This window comes from Elaeis guineensis, chromosome 13 (assembly GCF_000442705.2).
Source record: "Elaeis guineensis isolate ETL-2024a chromosome 13, EG11, whole genome shotgun sequence".
NCBI classification, from domain to species: domain Eukaryota; kingdom Viridiplantae; phylum Streptophyta; class Magnoliopsida; order Arecales; family Arecaceae; genus Elaeis; species Elaeis guineensis.
The window spans coordinates 16,364,354-16,377,407 of record NC_026005.2 but is presented as its reverse complement, the minus strand read 5'-3'; the positions used below and the strand labels follow the sequence as shown (position 1 = coordinate 16,377,407).

The window sequence follows — 13,054 nt, the reverse complement described above, 5'->3', positions numbered from 1 at the left end:
ATAGATCGTCCAAAGCTGAAGAATAAAGAACCTCCATAGATGGGTTATATCCAACGACCTTTATCTCTGTCATGCATGCATATGTCTGATGGACACCCATTTTTTGTAGTTCGATCACAGTCGAGAATGTTATAGCTGAGATCAAGATACATATCCACAATAGTTATATTATACCATATGTTGCGAGCAGAGAGACGACAACTTCAAAGCCTCAAAAGAAATATCTGTTCATTTCCAAGACTCTATTATATGCCATGAGAGGACTGCATCCACCTTTGTTTGATCTCTGCATTCAAATAGAAGCTTCTCATCCCGTTGGTTGAGCATTGCATCATCATTCCAGACAACAATTTATTCTCTTTTTTCCCTTAGTTTCTAAACACACGATAATTCCAAATCTTATGTGGGTTCGGGTCTTGCATGTTCACTATTTTTCTTTTAATTTATTTTCTAACATGTTAAAAAAATGATATAATTTTAATAGCAGTGCTAAACCCTAAGTGTGGTTCTTTTTTTAAAAAAAATATAAAATTAACATTATTGCAGCCCAACCCCGAATGCACCTAAGTTCAATGACAAGTGACCTACAAAATAAGTCCACACTGATCGGAGTTGTATCCGATGAGAACCATCCAATGCCTAAGTCAGCGGAGAGTGATGAACAAATAGTTGAAGATAGATTTCAGTAGAATATTAGTCCAGAAGTGTCTTACCCTCATTGTTCTCTTACCTTCCTTTTATATGAGCAATCTGGGTATAACTGTCTATGACAGTTAGGCACGTGGGGTTCCACTTATCTCGACATTATGTGATCGTGAGATGAACATTAAATGTCTATCCAAAATCACGGTAAGTAGCCGTTACGCGCTCTTTGCACTGACGATTTCTGATATAATGACTGTATGTCGGTGATATAGGCGTACCGATGGTATGTCGGTGCTTATAATATACTGACTGGCCATCAATTTATGACTCTGATATACCGAATGGCTATCAGATACATCAATCGAGTCGTTATGGTTGACTTGAAATCGTCAGAAAAGTTGATTGAGAATTACTGACTGTCTGTCGGTATACTGACTGGTAGTCGGATGCCCATATTCATGGTGCTGATAGAAAATTGGATGGTGGAATGATCTAATTTGATTTGATTTCAACTGATCGGGAGCTGCCACATGTCTGATGGTTGTTGACCCCTATCGATTCATGCAAATTGTGCCCATGCATCCCAATTTGGCCGTAGGTGCATCGAAAGGTTCGACTGACAGTCGGTCTGGATGTTGCCATGCATCAAAATCTGGGATAATTTTGATTTGAATGAACATATCTCAGCTGTTGGCGGGTTATATATAAGGGTTGCCTTCCTCCTCTAATCGAGTTCTCTACTATGACTAAGAATTTGAGAGTGCCTCCCATGGGTGTCGACTATTGAAGGTTCCATTGGAGGATTCTGACAGATATTGAGAGCTCCAAGGAACCATTGTCTTCTTCCCCATGTTTTCGTGATCTCCAGCTCCTTTAGTTTTCAGATTAGGCCTTCCTCCTTCCTTTCGCTTTTCCGCCTCCTCTTCTTTTCTGCCATTATCAATGGTAAGTAGTAGTCGGAAGCGTAAGAGTAAGGTTAGCGTAGATGATGATAGACCCAATCCTGAATCCTCTCGAGGTAGTCGACCGACTGGTTTGGTTGGCGATTCTCTTTCGGGTCCGATAGCAGAGGCTTTCTCACTGACCGAATCTGCAGTCATCTACCTCTAGGAGCAGTATCACATCTCAGAGCAGTTTCGACTGCATACTCTTGGTCCGGATGGTCGGGTGATTTTTCTTCCTCTGGATCAAGTTGTTTTCTATGTAGAGAATCTTAGGACTGACCTTCATTTTTCGATTTCAGACTTCGTTCGGAATGTTTTGGACTATTACCGACTCTGTCCGACCCAATTTGCACCGAATTTCATTCAGCTTCTCATTAGTTTTGTCCTGTTGTGCCATATGCTTCCAACCATTCCTCGGATTTTCCTTTTTCGACCCTTCTTCATCCTTCGCCCCCACCATAAGGCTGAGGGCTGGTGGTTCTTTAGTCCGAGAAAGAGTCTGTCCTTCATTATCGATCTCCCTTCTTCCATCCATGATTGGAAGACCTAATTCTTCTTTATTTTTTCTTCTTTGCCTTGAGACTTTTCTTCCATCTGGGGGAATTCAAGGATGAGCCCGAATGAGAATAGTCGAGTCGAAGCCATCGACAAAGAAGACTTCCTCCGACTTAAGGATATGAAAATCCTTCAACAATGGGAGCTATTGACAGAGCAGGCTCTTTATGACATCGGACTTACTTCGGTGCTTGCCGTAGGTATAACATAGTCGATCTTTTATTTTTATTTTTATCTGCCTTCAAATTTGTAACTAAGCTATTGTCATCTTCTGCTTGCAGCTATATGACCTTCGGCAGGTCCTTCGACAGATGAGGTCCGATGATTCGCCGTCAAGAAGAGTCCCACTGCCAGTGCAGATCCCCCTCGTGCCTCGAAGAAGGTTTAGCCCGACACACCATCGGTGGTCATCCTTAAAGTCGTTACTGGAGTGATTGTTGCATTATCTGCTCCGATGGCTTTACCACCAGTCAAAGTTTACTCGTCGATTAGGCAATCAAGTGATGACGATATTGTAATAACTGCCAATCCAGAACCGGCCAACGGAGGGCCGATGGTATTTCGAGCACCACCCATGCCCGAACTAGAGCTGGTCAACATAGAGCCGGCCTTATCTCGTGTGCCACCCACACCCGAATGGATGGTGGTTCTCATATATTAGTCGTCTGCATAGAAATGCGGGAAGGCACCAGAAGTTTCAGCTGATGATGGGGCTCTGACGAACTTGAAGGAGCTCTTCGACATTTCGAATTCTCACTGGTGAGTTGGCTTTGGTGAACCCAAAGTTGGCTAAGCAGATTTTGGAAGCTGCACTTCTCCTGACTGGCAGAGAGAACAAGAAGAGTCGGATCATGTCCGACATGTTCTCATCATATTACCCGATGATCCTCAATGTAAGTTGATACTCTATCCTCCATCTGCCTTTCTTATACTTCCTTTCTTTTTTTTCTAACTCTTCTTTTCTTCTTTTCAGTTAGTGCATGACATGTTGGCACTAGAGAGAGGGTACAAGATGATCACGAACCTCCATCGATCATGGGCCGATAAGGTTGCGGCCGCAAACGCTAACAAAGCTGCTACCATTGAATGTCTTCAAGCAGCAACAGAATGGGAGGAGAAATATCAGAAGGAGATCTTTTGTATGAAAACTGAGTTGGAGTTGCTAAAGCCGAGTTAGAGTCGGCTCAATAGTCAGCCGAGGACTACAAGAAGTCTAAAGACTTCAAGAATGAAATCCTCGAGAGCGGCAATGCAGCCAATTAGGTCGGATATGAAGATAGCAGAGATGCTGTCGAAAATTTTTACCTGAACTTGGATCTGAGCAACATCACTATCCTGACCCTCGAAGATAGGGTGGTAGAAGTAGAGCCAATCGATGAAACGGCTGCTCCGATTGAAAAAATTGTATCTGTATCGACCAAAGTAGAGTCGGCTACTGTTGAAAGCTAGGGGACCGGAGCTACGGTGGTGACCGGTGCAGCAACTAAGGAGACTGAGCAGTAGTCAGCATAAATGTCATAGATCTTTATTTTTGTTATCAGACTGTAGTCTGATTTTTCTTTTTATAACCAGATCTTAGTCTGATTTTGTAATTCTTTGTTGATAACTGAATGAAAGCAATTTTTTTTAAATATTGAACTTCTTGAATGTGTCATTTGTCATAGATAATCGTTACCAATGTAAATGAATATCAATCGACAGCCGACTATCAATCGACTAATAATCGATAGTTGAAGTCACAGCCGAATATTTTTCGATCAATCAGAGTCGAGTCGGTACATTTTTTGCTCGATCGGAGTCGAGTCGGCTTATTGTTCTGCTCAACTATAGTTGAGTCGACATATATAGTTATCCACCTAATGTCGATATGTAGAGTCGATCGATCGGAGTGAATGTATACAGTCGTCTGATTGGAATTGGGTTGGTATGTATATTGGCCGATTAGTAATCGATCAGATATCATATTTCCAGTCGAGAATTTGTTGAAAACTGATCATATCATTTCAAATATGTTGTATATGTGGATAACTTCATTAATAGTACATTCGAAGGTTGACTGAATTTCACATCCAGAGGACAGTCATTCCATTGAGGGTCTCTCGTCGATATATGCCTGGATGAAGTGTTTCGATCACTTTATAAGGTCTTTTCCAGTTTGGAGATAGTTTTTCTTAATCCAAGGGTTTTGAAACTTCTACTTTTCTTAGGACCAAGTCTTCAAGATGGAAGACCTTTGGTTTGACCTTTGTATTGTAATATCGGATTACTCTTTGTTAGTATGCAGTCATTCTTATTTGAGCTTGCTACCGAACCTCTAAAAGTAAGTCTAAGTTAGCTCTTTGATAGTTGGAGTTACTTGGCTCTGCATACTAATTGACCCTCATTAAAGATAGTCCGATCTTCAATGGGATCACTGCTTCTATTCCATATGTAAGGTTGAATGGTGACTCTCCTGTCAAAATACGAAGAGTTGTCCGATAGACCCATAAGATAGAGTATAGCTCTTCTATCCATAAGCCCTTGACTTCGTTCAGCCGAGTCTTGAGATCATATAGGATTATTCGATTTGTCACCTCTGCTTCACCGTTAGATTGTGAATGACCGACAAAGATGAGTTTGAATATAATATAAAGTTTCGTACAGAATTCTCCGAATTTCTGATTATCAAATTATCGATCATTATCGGTGATGATGGTACGTGACAATTCAAATCTATATGTGATAGACTTCTGAATGATATCTTCCATCTTTTTTTCGATAATTTGCGTCAGGGGTTCAGCTTCCATCCACTTGATGAAATAGTCCATTGATGTGCAAATCTTAAAATTTGTAAATAAAACCGCAAGCGCACGGTGTGCAGAGTAGCACGACCAGCGAGTACGGGTCGATCCCACAGAGACTTGGTTTTTAAAATGATTTTCAAATCTATGCTCAAGCGAGCTTTAACAAAAATCGAAAGTCGAAAGTTGTTTGCTAAAGACAATAAGACTAAGGATCTAGGGTTTTTTGAATCCACTAGATCTAGATTAGGGAATTCTACTTAGAATTTTTCTTATTGATCCTAACGACTACTCCTCTTGTCTTTCCCAAGCATAGATTATGAAGGGACTAAGGCCCAACGATAATCCATCAAGATTCTTTACAGGGGAGTAGTAACTAGGATCCCTTAGGGTTTTCTCCTCCTATGCACTGAATCAAGCATGAACTATGAAGGGACTCTGACCCAACTGTAGTTCATCAAAAATTTTTGGCAAAAGAGGAAGAAAAAGAAACCCTAAGAAAAAGAAAGAACTCTATGTAAAATCCCTACTCATGATCTAGCTTCATCGCAAACCCTAGAAGGGATGCTTAGCTAGACATGATCTAAATCTACTTGCAAAATTTAAATACAGAAAAATAAACTACCCTAATTTCATAAATTAAACTATCCTAATTGCATAAAATTAAATTGCATAAATTAAACTATCCTAATTGCAAGAAAAATAAATTGCATAATGTAAAGAGATGAAATTGCATAAAAATAAGATTTTATATATAAAAAAAAAATTTATTACAAAAACCTCAAAGCTCGAGGCTTGAAAAGAGAGCTAAAAACCCCACTATCTAGGGTTACAAGCTTGATCTCCAGGAAGAATCCATAAAACAAGGGCCTTTGGGGGCTTTTTATAGGCATTTGGGGGTTATAAGGTTTTCAAAACTTCCGATGTGGGACTAAGAGATTTTAGGAGGTTTATGGTGCGCCGATGGGTCCATGGTCCATGCGCCTGTTGCTGTGGACCAGGCGGCTAACCAGATCACCAAATCAGTTGATTTTTGACCAATTTTGATCTGATTTGACTCGGGTTTGACCCAATTGAGTCTTCTTTCTTCATTCTTCAATTCCTGGGTCAATTTAACTCCGTTTTGCATAAAATTTACGCCGTTGGAATCCTCTTTCCTTGTTCTTTCTATTGATGATCTCTTCTTCTGCAAAATATAATAACAAGTATCAATTTTTTAATAAAGTTAGATAATTTAGATATTAATTGATACTTTTTATGTCAATTTGTGACATAAATCACACCCCCCAACTTAATCATTGCTAGTCCCTTAGCAATGTACCAAAATAAGATCATATTCCAAAAAGATCCTTCCTTTGCAAATTAATTTAAGATCAAAATTCAAAAAATTTTCTAGTATTACTAAGTAATGAGCTTCGAATTAGAATCGGTAGTCAGTCTACTTAGAAGCTTTCTTAGAGTACACTTAAAGTTTTATAGCACTTGTGTGAGTGATAACTAACTTAGTATTTCAGTATTAACTTGTACAGGCCAATTGTATCATTTTTCATAACTTAGTTCGATTAATTTTCTATACACCCCAGATTAAACAAAGAACTAAGGTAGCTTTCACACTGTTTTTTTTTTTTTTTTTTTTTTTTTTTTTTTTTTTGCTGAGCATCCTGGCCTTCCCACCACCGTTTGACGCGAATCTCAACACTTGACTTAGGTGAAGAGACCCGGTTACTAGGCTTAGGACAATCCACATTTACTCTGTGTTTTGCATTTTATTTCAGGCAGGTAGCTCTTTCCTTAAATTCAAATTTCTTCAATTGGGGTGTAGAGAAAATTATCTAATTTAAATAATACTCAAATCCTTAATTGGCCTTACAATTAACACCTACTTTACCTTGTTAGTGTGCATGTGCAATTGGAAGTGCTAATAGTCTTTAAATGACCTAAGCCACCAAGAGTCTAACCAGCTAATCTTCTCCGTGACTCACTACATTAGCAAATACTTTCTAACTTACTCTTATTTCTTTTATAGATTAATTTATTTCATATATATATATATATATTTTTATTATTATTATTATTATTATTTTTTTTTTTACATAATATATTAAATGCAAGAAATAACTCATAGTGGAAGGAAAAGGAAATGATAACACCTGATTTTGTTCAAGCTCTCCCCTCAACTTGACCGACATTGTCCCCAATGGAGTTTATCTAATTTATTTGTCCTAAGCAAACTGAAAACAAAGAAAGCATTAGAAATTAAATAAGCTGGGTTGCCTCCCAGAAGCGCTAAGTTTTATGTCTTCAGCCAGACCAAACCTCGAAGCAACTTAATCAGAATAAGTTGGTTCATAAAGAACCATGGCATCTTCAACAGTCTTGACAGGTAATTCCAAGAATGGTTTTAATCGTTGACCATTAACTTTAAAGATAACACCATTACTTGGGTTTTCAATCTCAACAGCTCCGTGTGAAAAAACTTCCTTTACTAAAAATGGTCCTGTCCATCTAGACCTAAGCTTTCCTGGAAACAGATGTAATCTAGAGTTATATAAGAGCACCTTTTGTCCGATATTGAAAGTTTTTCTTATAATTGATTGATCATGAAATGCTTTGGTTCGTTCCTTGTATATCCTTGCATTTTCATAGGCTTCATTTCTAAGTTCTTCTAATTCATTCAATTGAAGCTTCCTATGGTTTCCAGCATCGTTCAAATTTGTATTTAGTTGTTTGATGGCCCACATGGCTTTGTGTTCTATCTCAATAGGCAAGTGACATGGTTTACCAAACACAATCCTATAAGGAGACATTCCTAGATTGGTCTTGAAAGCGGTTCGGTATGCCCAAAGTGCATCAATTAATTTTAAAGACCAATCCTTTCTATTGGCATTAACAGTTTTTTCCAGGATCTGTTTGATTTGTCGGTTTGACACTTCAACTTGCCCACTAGTTTGAGGATGATATGGTGTGGCCAATTTGTGGGTGACATTATACTTTTTCATCAATGTTGCAAAAGGTCGGTTACAAAAATGGGTTCTCCGATCACTAATGATTGCCCTAGGAATACCGAAACGGGAGAGAATATTTTCTTTAAGAAACTTAATGACCATTTTGCTATCGGGTGTTCTACATGCAATTGCTTCTACCCATTTTGAAACATAATCAACTGCTACTAGAATATATTCATTTCCAAAGGAATTTGGAAATGGTCCCATGAAATCGATCCCCCAAACATCAAAAACTTCAACTACCAAGATTGGGTTGAGTGGCATCATGTGTCGCTTGGTGATTCGGCCCATTTTCTGACATTGAGCACAATTTTTACAATATTCGTGAGCATCCTTAAACAAATTGGGCCAATAAAAACCACATTGGAGAACCTTAGCAGCAGTTTTCTTAGACGCGAAGTGACCCCCACATGCTTGATCATGACAAAAAGATAAAATATTCATGACTTCGTTATCTGGGATACACCTTCTAATAATTTGATCAGGACATTGTTTAAAAAGATAAGGATCATCCCAAATGAAATACTTCACTTGGGCAAAGAATTTATATTTATCCTGCTTAGTCCAATGAGAAGGTATCTTGCCTATGGCTAAATAATTTACAATATCAGCAAACCAAGGTTCAGTAGACAAAGACATGAGTTGCTCATCTGGGAAAGATTCATTGATGGGTGGTTCACTAGATGGTGCAACTGGAATTCGGGACAAATGATCTGCTACAACGTTCTCAGTGCCTTTCTTGTCCCTAATTTCTAGGTCAAATTCTTGAAGGAGCAAAATCCATCTGATTAAACGTGCCTTGGCATCCTTCTTTGCTAGGAGATGTCTAATGGCTGAGTGATCGGTGTAAACAATGGTGTGGGTCCCAACCAAATAAGATCTAAATTTCTCTAAAGCAAAGACAACGGCAAGGAACTCCTTCTCAGTTGTGGTGTAGTTAAGCTGCGCATCATTTAAGGTTTTACTTGCATAATATATCACTCTAGGCAGCTTATTTATTCGTTGACCTAAGATTGCACCCACAACATGATCGGACGCATCACACATTAATTCAAATGGTTCAGACCAGACAGGAGGATGAATGATTGGAGCTGATACAAGTGCATTTTTTAGAAATTCAAAGGATTCCAAGCACTCATGAGTAAATTCAAATTTAGTATCCTTTGCCAAAAGATTAGTCAGTGGACGTGCTACTTTGCTAAAGTTGGCAATAAACCTTCTATAGAATCCAGCATGACCTAAAAATGAACGTATTTCTTTCACAGATTTAGGTGGTGGAAGACTTGCAATTAGATCTATTTTGGCCTTGTCCACTTCAATCCCCTTTTTAGAAATGACATGGCCAAGAACTATTCCCTGTTTGACCATAAACTGACATTTTTCCCAGTTGAGAACTAGGTGCTTCTCCTTACATCGTTCTAGAACTAATTGCAGGTGATTCAGACATTCGGAGAAGGTTAGACCAAAAACAGAAAAGTCATGCATAAAAATTTCTAGAAATCGTTCTATCATATCTGAAAATATGCTGATCATGCATCTCTGAAAGGTTGCCGGTGCATTACATAGTCCAAAGGGCATTCGTCTATAGGCAAAAGTACCAAATGGACAGGTGAATGTAGTCTTTTCTTGATCTTCAGCGGCTATGGGGATCTGGTTGTAACCGGAGTATCCATCAAGAAAACAGTAAAACTCTTGTCCGGCTAGTCTTTCCAACATTTGATCAATAAATGGCAAAGGAAAGTGATCTTTCCTTGTCGCAGCATTCAACTTTCTATAGTCTATACAGACCCTCCATCCCGTTTGGGTCCTAGTTGGGATAAGTTCGTTTGCATCATTTTGGACCACTGTTACCCCAGATTTCTTGGGTACTACTTGAACTGGGCTTACCCAAGAGCTATCAGAAATAGGATAAATTATTCCACTATCTAGGAGTTTCAGAATCTCCTTTTTAACTACATCCTTCATAACTGGATTAAGCCTTCTTTGGGCTTCTCTTGTTGGTTTAGCCTCTTCCTCTAAGTATATTCTATGTTGAACTATAGAAGGGCTTATTCCTTTGATATCTGCTATGGTCCAACCTATTGCCTCTTGATTTGCTTTTAGAACTGACAATAACTCCTCCTCTTGCTTGGGATCTAGGTCTGATGCAATAATTACAGGCAAAGTTTCTTTGGGTCCTAGATATGCATACTTGAGATGTTCTGGGAGGGGCTTCAGTTCTAAAATGGGTGCTTCCTCTATCGATGGTTTAGGTGATGAGTTCACCATCTCAATGATTGGTTCAGTAGGAAGTGTCGATTCCTGATTAATCTGATTTTCTTTAAGTATTTCATTGACATCCTCAGACTCATGGATTAACCAGGGGTTAGACTCTAGGTCGACTTCATCATCACTAATGTCAATGGATTCATAAATACCATCTTGGACTACATTGACATCAGCATGAGAAGAGGATTCCTGTTCTAAGTTAAAAATATTAAGCTCAATGGTCATATTCCCAAAGGATAACTTCATTAGACCATTTCGACAATTGATTTCAGCATTAGCCGTAGCTAAGAATGGTCTTCCTAAAATGACAGGTATATGTCCTTTAGGATTCGCAACTGGCTCAGTCTCTAAAATAATAAAATCTACAGGAAAAATGAAATTTTCAACCTTTATCAGAACATCCTCGACCATTCCCTTAGGGATCCTGAGAGATCTATCGGCTAACTATAATGTGATCCCAGTAGGTTGAAGTTTTTCTAATCCTAGTTGTTCATACACCGAATATGGAAGGATATTCACACTAGCTCCTAGATCTAGCAAGGCCTTTTTTATATTGGTTTCTCCAATAACACAAGAAATTGTTGGAGCTCCAGGGTCCTTATATTTAATTGGCACATGGCTAGATAGGTATGAACTGACACTTGCAGCCAAAAATGCTTTCTTTGGTACATTAGTGGTCCTTTTCCTAGTGCAGAGATCTTTTAAAAATTTGGCATAAGTTGGAACCTAATGGATTATATCTAAAAGAGGAATATTAACTTGGACTTGTTTAAATACCTCTAAAATTTTGTCTAAATGTTCAGATTTATTGGATTTCAGTCTGTTTGGAAAAGGAGCTCTAGGACTTTTAAGTACTGGACTAGGTGAATTTTCAGTTTCTGGTGCTTGAGGTTGAAAGGTAGTAGTTTTAGAAGGTGACTCGGCAGATGAGTCATCTATATCATCAAGTGCAACTACCTTATTGTCTATTTGTTTTTCTGATCTTAAGGTATGAATGGCATTTATACCATTAACTTGGTTTCCTTGTTGGGGTCGTGGACCATTTTGGTTCCTAGGATTTGGCTCATGTTGGCTAGGTAACCTACCATGTTCTCGTTCACTAATGGTCGAAGCCAGCTGACTTACTTGCATTTCCAGACAGGCTATAGCTTGGGTGTTATTATTTATGAGTTGACCCGTAGTTTGCATAAAGCTGGTATGTGTTTTCATCATGGCTTCTAGGCTTTTCTCTAAAGAGGTAATTTTCTTGTCATTATCATGGAAGCCTGGCGGGTTGTTCATTACTGGGTTGGACCTTAGATTTTGCTGATTGAAATTTGGATTGCCTACATTAGGATTCTGGGACCATGAGAAATTCGGGTGATTCCTCCAACCTGGGTTATATGTGGGTGCATAAGGATTGTTCAATGGTCCTTGATAGGTGGCATTCACCTGTGCACACTCATTCGAGTAGGAACATTCTTCTAAGACATGGTCTGGTGCATTGCACCCTTTACACATGGGTGCAGATATTTGATTTACATTGGCTGGTCTCTGTAATTCTAAGGCTTCCAATCTACGTGTTAAGGTTGCAATCTTGGCCTCTGATGCTAGGGTTGGTTGAATTTGATGCATTCCTCCTCTTGAAGGTGTAGCTTTATCAGGTTCCCTAGTTGTTTCTCACTGTAAATTTTTCTCGGCTAGGTCTTCTAAGAATTGCCAAGCTTCAGTAGTTTCTTTGTCCATAAATTGGCCTTGGCACATGGACTCTAGCATGGTTCTTGAGTTTGAATCTAACCCCTCATAGATGATCTGGCATAGTCTCCAAGTTTCTATTCCATGGTGTGGGCATTGGGTCAAAAGATTCTTGAAACGATCAAAGTACTTCCAAAATGATTCACCAGCTAGTTGGTAAAATTGATTTATTTCATTCCTAATCCTAGCTGTTTTATGATGGGGAAAATATTTTTTTAAAAATGTTCTCACAAAGCCCTCCCAGGTAGTGACAGAATAGTTTGGCAGACTATAAAGCCACTTCTTAGCATTGTCCTTAAGGGCAAAGTTGATTAATCTAAGTTTGACCTCATCCTCTGTTAATTGCAGTTTCATGGTTGCACATACCTCCTCAAATTCTCTAATAAATATATAAGCATCCTCTAATCCTGTGAATTTTGGAAGCATATTTATGATTTGAGGTTTGATTTCAAAATTGTTAGCTGTCGGTTGTGGCAACCTGATACAAGATGGTTGGATGGAGCCAACTGGATAACACAAATCCTTAAGGGTCATGGGTTGGATTGGTTCAGCCATTGGAACAACAGGAATTGACTCAATCCTAACTAGACGACCCGACACTCTTCTCCACACACGAGGTGTACGGTTCTCGATGTTTATATAATTTTTTTTTTTTTAATAAAATTTTTATGTATAAGGAAAAGAAAGAAAAGAGAAAAAGTTCTAAAGAGAAGATCCTAAGGAGTCCTAAATCTAAAGAAAAGTAACCAAATTAATTTAAATTTTAAATTTTTTTTTTTTTTTTTCAAACAAGTGAATCAATAAATTAAACTCAATCTATCCTAGGGTTAACCTAAATCTAGACAGCTCCTAACTGTTCCAAGATGACCCTTCAAACCTTCCAAGTGGAGATTGATCAACTAGTTAGCCAGGTAAGTATAAGAGGTGGGAGGTTCACTCATCGTTGCCTTTCTAGACACCAAACGAGTTGGCCAGGCCAGCAACTGAACCAATTTAACAAACCACCCTCAGGGACTTGCCTAGACACCAACTAATCAAACAACTCAAACTTGGTAGAACTCTTAGGGTTCCTTGTCCTATTGAGCTCGAATTCCTTAAGGTTGACGTCTAATTGATTTTAAGA

General features: G+C 38.6%; 1 non-coding gene across 1 annotated transcript; it reads left to right on the top strand.

Annotated features, from left to right (window-relative positions):
• The first annotated feature begins 12,010 nt into the window (after positions 1 to 12,010).
• On the top strand, positions 12,011 to 12,117 carry LOC140853498 (small nucleolar RNA R71). The gene has a single exon (XR_012136568.1). It is a non-coding gene; the product is annotated as a small nucleolar RNA R71 (small nucleolar RNA).
• The last annotated feature ends 937 nt before the right edge of the window (positions 12,118 to 13,054 follow it).